Below are 8632 nucleotides of genomic sequence, written 5' to 3'. Positions count from 1 at the left end.
AAATATGTCCAGTGAATTGTGAATGTCAAAATGTAGGTTCCGTACCACCTAAGTTCTTGGATCAAGTTTGCTTCAAAATGAGTAAACACAGAATTACATGTCTGTATATCTCAAATGGTGCAGATGTGAGGTTTTGTGAAATTCTGCCTCCAAGCCCTGTAAGAATTGAACGCCTACTTTAAAAAAAAAAAAATTTAAACCTCCACTTCACAAAAAGAAATAATTTTATAACTCAGGCACAACCAAAGATTTTGGTTAAGGGTCATTGTCAAAACGAATTTATGCCAACAGAATGTGCTGATTTTTTTAAAAAGAGCATATGAGCTATATGTCTATTGACCTTATAAGAACTTACTTAACTTTGTGCTGTCACTTTTTTTATGTGAAATCTTTAACCTCTAGAATCATAAATCACCTTGCCTTTGAAGAATTTATTTATTTGGTTGTGTCGGCTACAAAGATTTAAAAGAAGAAGAAGTGGTAAGGCGCCTGGGTGGCACAGTCCATTAAGTGTCTGACTCTTGCTTTTGGCTCAGGGTGTGATCTCAGGGTCATTAGATCGAGCTTCATGTCAGGCTTTGCAATGGGGGGAGTCTGCTTGAGACTCTACTTCCTCTGCCCCTCCCACTCATGCTCACTCTCTCTAAAATAAATCTTTTTAAAAAGCGGGGTGCTAAAAATCAGCCCATCAACTGCCAAATCTGTTGCTCTTGATCTTAATGTTTCTCTTCTTGTATATTTTCTTACCTCATATTTTCACAGACCAATTTATTGCCAGGAAATGAACATAATAATTTGTATTCAAAATGTTTTGGCAATTAGTCTTCTGGGAGCAACCAAATGCCAAACAACATAACTGTAGCACTTTAGATTCTGTGATACACAAGGACTCAGAAACGGATGTAATGTGACCTTTTCTTCTCAATTAAAGGATTGGTGGGCATATTTGCATATCTTTGTATCCCATACAATGCACAAATGTTTTGTTTAGTCCAATTCCTAATTTCTTAGATGTCTGAAGGATTATGTGCTTGAAAAAGCAACATTATTATAGATGTGACTGTCTACTTTTAAAATGAGTGATGCTTCAGTTAAACAATTAGGAAAGGAAAGGCCTAACAGCATGCTGTGGGCATTTTTAATACTGCAAAAAAACATCTTCACTTAATGTCTAATTATATGGAGGGACTACATCAGGATGGGAAAAATCACCTTTTCAAGTAACCAGAATGCCCAACAGAAACCATATTGACAGAAACTTTGCCAATCCCTGCCGGCAAGAGCTATATATTAAAAATAATCAGATCCTTGATGGAGATTCTGTGAGAACTCTGAGGGGGGAAAAATGGTTGCTTGTGTACATTGATTTCTATTCCCAAGTACTATGTAGGTTTTGCGGTGACCACAATTTTTCTATTTGTCGAGGTAATGTGCAGCGTCAGGATAATACTGCAGCTGCATATTAACTATATGTAACAGTTAAAGGCAGAAAGTAAAAATGCCTCTGGGACAGGAGAAAGCATTTAGGGTCAAATTTAGTCTACTCAATTCATTCTACAGACAGGCTTATTAAGAACTTAGAAAATTATTTGCCTAACAAAGTCCTTATAAGGTTTTTTATGGAACTTGACATGCTGATTCTAGAAAAAGTGAAGAGACCTGTCCTACAACTAGCAAGATGTATTAAATTGTAGTGCTTAACATGGGGCATTGGTATGAGGACAAGCTCACCGAATAATGGAACAGAATAGAGACCTAGATGCACACGCAAGTTTGTCTGGTGGGCTGGATAGTCTCCTTTGGCCCCTCCAGATCCTTTCTCCTCCATGTGCTCCCTTAGGTTCTAGAAAACTGATGCCTGCAGACAGTATCAACCAGGTACCCTTGGCCTGTGGCTTCCAGTAGGATTCAGCCAGTGGGAAAGATCAATGAGCAGGAATCTAAGCAAGGCACACTGATTCATGGGAGTGGCTGGCTGGCTAGCTGCTTAGGGACCAGGGAGGACAAAAGAAGAAGAGTAGAGGAATGCTCTGTGGAAGAATCTCTAGGAACTGTCTCAGAGTGTGAAGAAATGTACATGCCGTGTAAATGCCCACCCACTGCAGAGAGGGTCTCACTGTGGTTGTGGAAAGTGCTCTGATGTCATTCAGACTCTTCCCAGCCCCCCTGGTGCTTGCTCATTGGGACCATGTAAAATGGTCATGGCAGCAAGAATGGAGGCCACACATGACTCAACAGCATTGACTTCCGCTCATTATGACTGATTCGGTTACTGCCACTGTCCAGGGCACAAATGGCCAACCAATGCTAAGCCCCCAAGCTGGCAATATACTCCAGAGGGGGTTTTGATTAGATCACACTGGACATTTTAATTACTGGGCACTATGTTCTGTGACGTAGAAAGATCACAGGACTTACTTTTTTCAGTAGAAGAGTGTCAAGAGTAATCATGGACCGTCCCTAGTTTTCCTCCAGGATAGGGGAAGAGCTATACCCACCCAACAAATCAATGTAAAGGGACAAAAGTACTATTGGAAACAAAAAGAAAATTGCCTCATTATTATAGTCCAGGAGTTATCCTAATTGATAAGCATATACATAATTTGTATATTATTACCACATTACTTTTGGATATATACAGCTGTGGTAAAATATGTCCCTCTGCCTAGAAACCATGAACACTAAGGTGACTGAAGCTGGTGGTTACCTGTAGAGAGGGAGGAGAGAGAATGGGGTCGGAAAGAAGAGCACAGGGCTTAGGTTGAATTTGTAATATTAAATGCCTTCTTATTTTCTATACATTTTCAAATTTAACAAATTTTATTACAACAGCATGTTGTAATTAAACAGCATGTTTAATGGACTTTGCTAGTTTGGACACAATACTCACACCCCCTGAGATTTCAGGTCTCTATTTCCAATTTCCTCTAAGCATTCAGGCCTGTTTGTCTCATTGGTCTCCTTGTCAAGAAGCACTAGCGTCTTGAGTTCTGCTACTTCTAAATACACCAAAAAAGTGAAAAATACTGACAAGGGGCTTTTTCCTGCTTACAGATATGAGAGTAGCCTTTCAAAATAAACAAATTGGGGGGGAGCCTGTGTGGCTCAGTGGGTTAAGCCTCTGCCTTCAGATCAGGTCATGATCTCAGAGTCCTGGGATGGAGCCTCGCATCGGGCTCTCTGCTTGACGGGAAGCCTGCTTCTCTCTCTCTCTCTCTGCCTGCCTCTCTGCCTACTTCTGATCTCTCTCTGTCAAATAAATTAATTTTTTTTAATTAAAAAAAAATAAGAATAAATGAATTAGAGGCGCCTGGGTGGCTCAGTAGTTTAAAGCCTCTGCCTTCGGCTCAGGTCATGATCTCAGAGTCCTGGGATAGAGCCTCGCATCGGGCTCTCTGCTCGGCGGGAAGCCTGCTTCTCTCTCTCTCTCTCTCTGTCTGCCTCTCTGCCTACTTGTGATCTCTGTCTGTCAAATAAATAAATAAAATCTTTAAAAAAATAAAAATAAAATAAATGAATTAAACTTACAGCCCAGAAGCAGCATATAGCCGAGGAGTAAAGTTCAGGGTCAAGCAGAATTTCTCATGTAAACATGTCGGAGATGAAAGAAAGAAGCTGACTAGGAAACTTACACTCTCACTTCCCCATAAACAGAGACAAGTCAAAAGTCACTTCAGCCTTCCCCAGAGCTCCATGGGTCACATCCAAAGCTTACTGACCCTAACAAGCTGGCAAAGGTGTGCAATGACAACGCTCATGGCAAAATCTGCTACAACAGACCAAGTAGCCCAAAGCTTCCAGTTCTTGTCTCCAAACATATCAACAGTTAACACAATTTCTTGACCAGATTTCAGTATTTCCAGCTGAAAACATTTTCATAACTAAACTGGACATAACAGAAACTGACAGTTTCGTGGGTTTTATCACTGTGGGATACTCTAAAGGTGGAATTAGTAGTAAAATACCCAGATAATGTTCTGGGACATGGAGCCCAGTTAAAAGTTATCTACTCTCCAGCCTTCTGATAGAGGATGAATACTGAACTGAATTAAAGTGTTTAGCTCACCAACGAGACACCTGTTAGAAGTGTTTAAATGAAAAAAAAAAAAAAACTAGATATAATGCAATATATAGATATAATGTAGATATAATGACAGTATAATTCCATCTCTGTAACTTGAACTAGAAAGTTTGGAACTTAAAAAAGTTTTAAAATAAATCTTCATGCACCTTGTCAGCTCAGGGAAACTGAAGCCCAGATACAGAGGAGTATCACTTGTATTCTAAGAGTTGTCCCTACACAGAAAAATTATTTCAACAAACTTTACGCTGAAGTGGAGTGACCCATTTTGTTAGTTATAAGAAGTTCTCAACATGGTGCCATGTCTATGATCCCTTAACACCAAAAAAGATAAGGCACTAAAATGAAAACCAATGAATGGAATTTTGACACAAGGTAGATTCAAGCAAGGCTACCCTCCAAGCCTCTTCCTATGACCATTATCAAACCTTTACCTGTGGCTACATGCTTTAAAAAAAAAAAAAAAAAAGAAGAGCAATGTCCTAACCTTTAAGTATTTAGAAATGCTGAGTTTGGCCTGGTTTTCATTCAGACCTAAAGACAATTCCCTAAATTACATAGAACTTAATAAACATAAAGACTGCCAGCACTTAGACACTCCTGACATAAAATCACAGGAATTTTCTGATGGAAAAACCACATTTCTCTTTGCTGACTCATCCAGAAAATCATTAAGAAAATAGTCTTCTGTAACTTGCTAAATGGCCATAGTTTTCCAGAAGATAAGTTGCATTTTGTTTTGTTTTGTTTTGTTTTGTTTTAAAGGAAAAGGCTGGGCGCCTGAGTGGCTCAGTGGGTTAAAGCCTCTACCTTTGGCTCAGGTCATGATCTCAGGGTCCTGGGATGGAGCCCCGCATTGGGCTCTCTGCTTAGCAGGGAGCCTGTTTCTTTCTCTCTCTCTCTCTCTCTCTCTCTCTCTCTCTCTCTCTCTCTCTCCGCCTGCCTTTCTGCCTACTTGTGATCTCTATCTGTTAAATAAATCAATAAAATCTTAAAAAAAAAAAAAAAAAAAGGAAAGGCATAGTCCTTGTACATTCTGCAATGACAATACAGTTTCTGTTTCTCTTCGCAGTGTTTCCCACTCCTCTCCTGGAATTCAGTCATGCTTCCTGCAAACTATGTCGTGTGTCCACTCCTCAGGGAAGCTGCTGTAGGGTGAATGACTGGTCCCCTCCAAATTCATGTGTTAAAATCCTAACCCCCAAGCCCGTAATTCAGAGCCCTCATGAATGAGATCAGTGCTCTTATAAGAGCAGCCCACAAAGCTCCTTTGCCCCTTCCACCCTGTGACCTTACAATGAAAAGACAGCCTTCTAGGAAATGGGCGCTCACCAGACACCGACTCTTTCGGAACCACGATCTGGGACATCCCAGCCTCCATAACTGAAATATAAGTTTTTGCTGTTTAGAAGCCACATAATCTGTGGTATTTTATTATAGCAGCCCAAATGGACTGAGACAGATGCCGACTGAAACCTTCCAAAATGCCCCTATCTGCAACATTCTATTGTCCAGCTTTATTTTGTACAACCTGACAAATATTTATTGTCTATCTCCCTTCACGGAGTCTGAGTTTTCTAGTCCCTGCTTTTTCTTTAGCCCTTACACAGAGCCTGGCAGTAGACACTCAAACAAATATCACTGGATGCTCAAGAAATATTTGTTGAACAAAGAAATTAATGCATGCATAAATGATGGGCGCTGTGCTGGATTTGAGGGCTACCTGTTAAAGAACTCTTGAAACCTTAATCTCAAAACTTAGAAAAGAAGGACACAAAAGAGATTTGAAAAGCATATATCTTTGTTGAAGACATTTCTGGGTTAATTTAATGTGCTTGAAATCAAGATGGGTAAGGGATGAGGAAAGAAATCTGAGGGGGGAAAAGGAATTCAGATGACTCTGAATTGCCCAGATCTTCCATTTGTCAGTGAGATCCAAAACAGACCCTGGCCTCCGGAGCTTTCCAGTATCTGCCTGTACAAGCACGTATGGGGTTTTACCATTAGCCAGAAAAACATCTGCACGTTCACCTGTCAATAGCTTTCCTTGAGCAGCCAAGGAAACATCCTAAGAGCACTTCTCTGTACTCTTCCTTAATAATGCAGGTTGCCTAAAAATGCTCACTTTCCTATCCTTAGTCCAAATTGTCCTTCATTCAGAACAACTGGGAGTTCAACTTAGCTTCATACACTGCCCAAAATGTAAGGCTTTGCTTCTCAGGGCAATGAGACCAAGAATGCGATGGAATTTAGAGGAAGGAAACAGTGAGGAACAGCTGTTGACCAAATCAGCAAGGGCAGGGATGATATGAGAACAATAATGGTCATATTACCTTGTATTTCAAAAGCACCTTCCTGCAAAAAGCTCGCAGTCCTGTATCAACTATGCAGGTTTTGTCTCTTACCCTGGTGATTGAAATAAAATAGATTCATTCTTATTAACGTGTATTTCCATAGCTAACCACAAATATTTTGCTGTTTCTATATGCTGTGTCTATAAGTGCAATCAATTTCTTCATTGAGCAGGATCGGGAAATCGCATTAACTCAGCTTCTTCAGTTGCATAGGGTGATGTCTTCTGAAACAGTGGGCAGTAGCTTTTCCTTTCTTTTGCCATCTTTGTGGCTTCACCTTGTTCTTGTCTGAGTCCAGATTACCCTGTTTGTCTTGCCCTTTCTATCATCAGAACTTGCCTACAAACTCTGCCCCAGGGTTCCATTCACTACCATCAAACTGCACCCTCCTGCTATCATAATCTCTGTAATTATCTTTTATGTGTCTGTTTTAATGAGTGACATTCCATTCACACAGCTGTGTAGTCATTTTTTTTTTTAATTTCCTGACAGTAGGGACGTGTCCACCTGATTTTTCTCTTCATCCTCCATAATGTAACTTAAGACGCGACTTTTCTCCCACCTTCCTGAACTTGACAGTGCCACATGACCAACAGCTTCATCACAGGTTTCTCCCCGCGTAGTTCTATATATTCTTTCTGGACATCTCCTTAAATCCTCCCTTTTTTACATAGCAGAAATCTTTCTCTAAAAATTCACTTTACTCTAATGTGGTTTTGTTGGATGCATATTAGTTGGGATCAAAGATTTAGAAATGAAAGAGGGGCTCTCCGTTATTTTTTATCTATCCCTCTGCCTTTAGGAAGATACAAACCGCTCTCACAAACAGGGGGCACCACCGAAGGCCAGAGAAGGGACTTGTTTAGGGCCACACCTCTACTAAGGAAGCAGAAGCTGAACCCCGCTCCCCAGTTGAGGAACAGTGGGAGACTGGAAAAAGCAGTTGGCCCTGGAGAAGCGAAGTCTCTGAGTCAGTAATCAATTGGTACTTGGATGGAGAAGTTAGCCATGCTTGGACTCAAATCTGTAACACTTAAGGAATATTAATAACAACGGCCGAAAAGCTATATAGGAATGAAAATTACGGAAGAATGGGATTGTGCTCAACAACTAATGTTCTAATCATCTAACGTTCCAATCATCTATGCTACGCAACAAAGCACCCCAAAACTTAAGTTTAAAACAGTATTTTGCTCACAAATCTGCAATCCAGGGAGGGCTCTGCAGGGTCAGCTCATCTCCACTCCCTCCATGTTAGCTGGTCCTGCTCACAGTCCGAGAGTTAGAATAATCTGAAGGCTCACTCAACTCAGACAGCGGGAGGACCAAACATGGGGCTGCTGAGACTCCATCCAGAGACATCTCTCTCTCTACCTCCATGTGATTTCCCCATATGGACCTTTCAGCATGGCAACGGCAGGACAGCCAAACTTCTCACATATCAGCTCATTTGCTCCCAAGGGGCGCAGCTCAAGAAAGAGAGTCACACAGAAGTTGCACCACCTTTTATGAAGTCAGACCATCACTTCGGCAACATTCTCCCAGGCAAGGCGATTACAAAGTGCTCTTTTGAAAACCGACCTCTGTACTCTAGAGCCAAAGTATGTAACAGGAAGACAGAGTTTACACATAAAAAAGGAAGATAGTTTATCACTTTGCCAAGCCAAGGAGACTGCAACAAGCTAATGTCTCCAGGACTGCAGACCAACCCACAGTAAAAAAACTGAGGGGTTTTATAGGAAAATACAGAATCTGGGGTGCCTGGGTGGATCAGATGGTTGCGTCTGCCTTCAGCTCAGGTCATGATCCTGGGCCTGGGATCAAGTCCCACATTGGGCTCCTTACTCATTGAAAAGCCTGCTTCTCCCTCTGCCTCTCTTTCTCTCTCTGTCTCTCATGAATAAATAAGATCTTTAAAGAAAAAGAAAATACAGGATCTGGGTGGTTTCAATAGGAAGCTAGTACTTGCCAACCGCATTCCTTAGTCTTTAAGCTGGTCTCATGACTAGGGCTGGCTGGCCATCCCCATCTTGTTACTAATTATACGTGGAGATCAGCGAGATGTCAATATTGACACAAGCTCAGGAGTTCATGAACAAAGGATTCTACAGAAAAACAAGTGAAAGGGAGGAGGAGGCTTCAAGAATTAGGAAAAATCTATTTTGTTTGATATCAAGCCTTGGTGAAGCATTAGTGA

Source organism: Mustela nivalis (genome assembly GCF_964662115.1).
Source record: "Mustela nivalis genome assembly, chromosome: 20".
Taxonomy (NCBI): Eukaryota; Metazoa; Chordata; class Mammalia; order Carnivora; family Mustelidae; genus Mustela; species Mustela nivalis.
The sequence above is the reverse complement of the archived record's forward strand: the minus strand, read 5'-3'. Positions refer to the sequence as shown.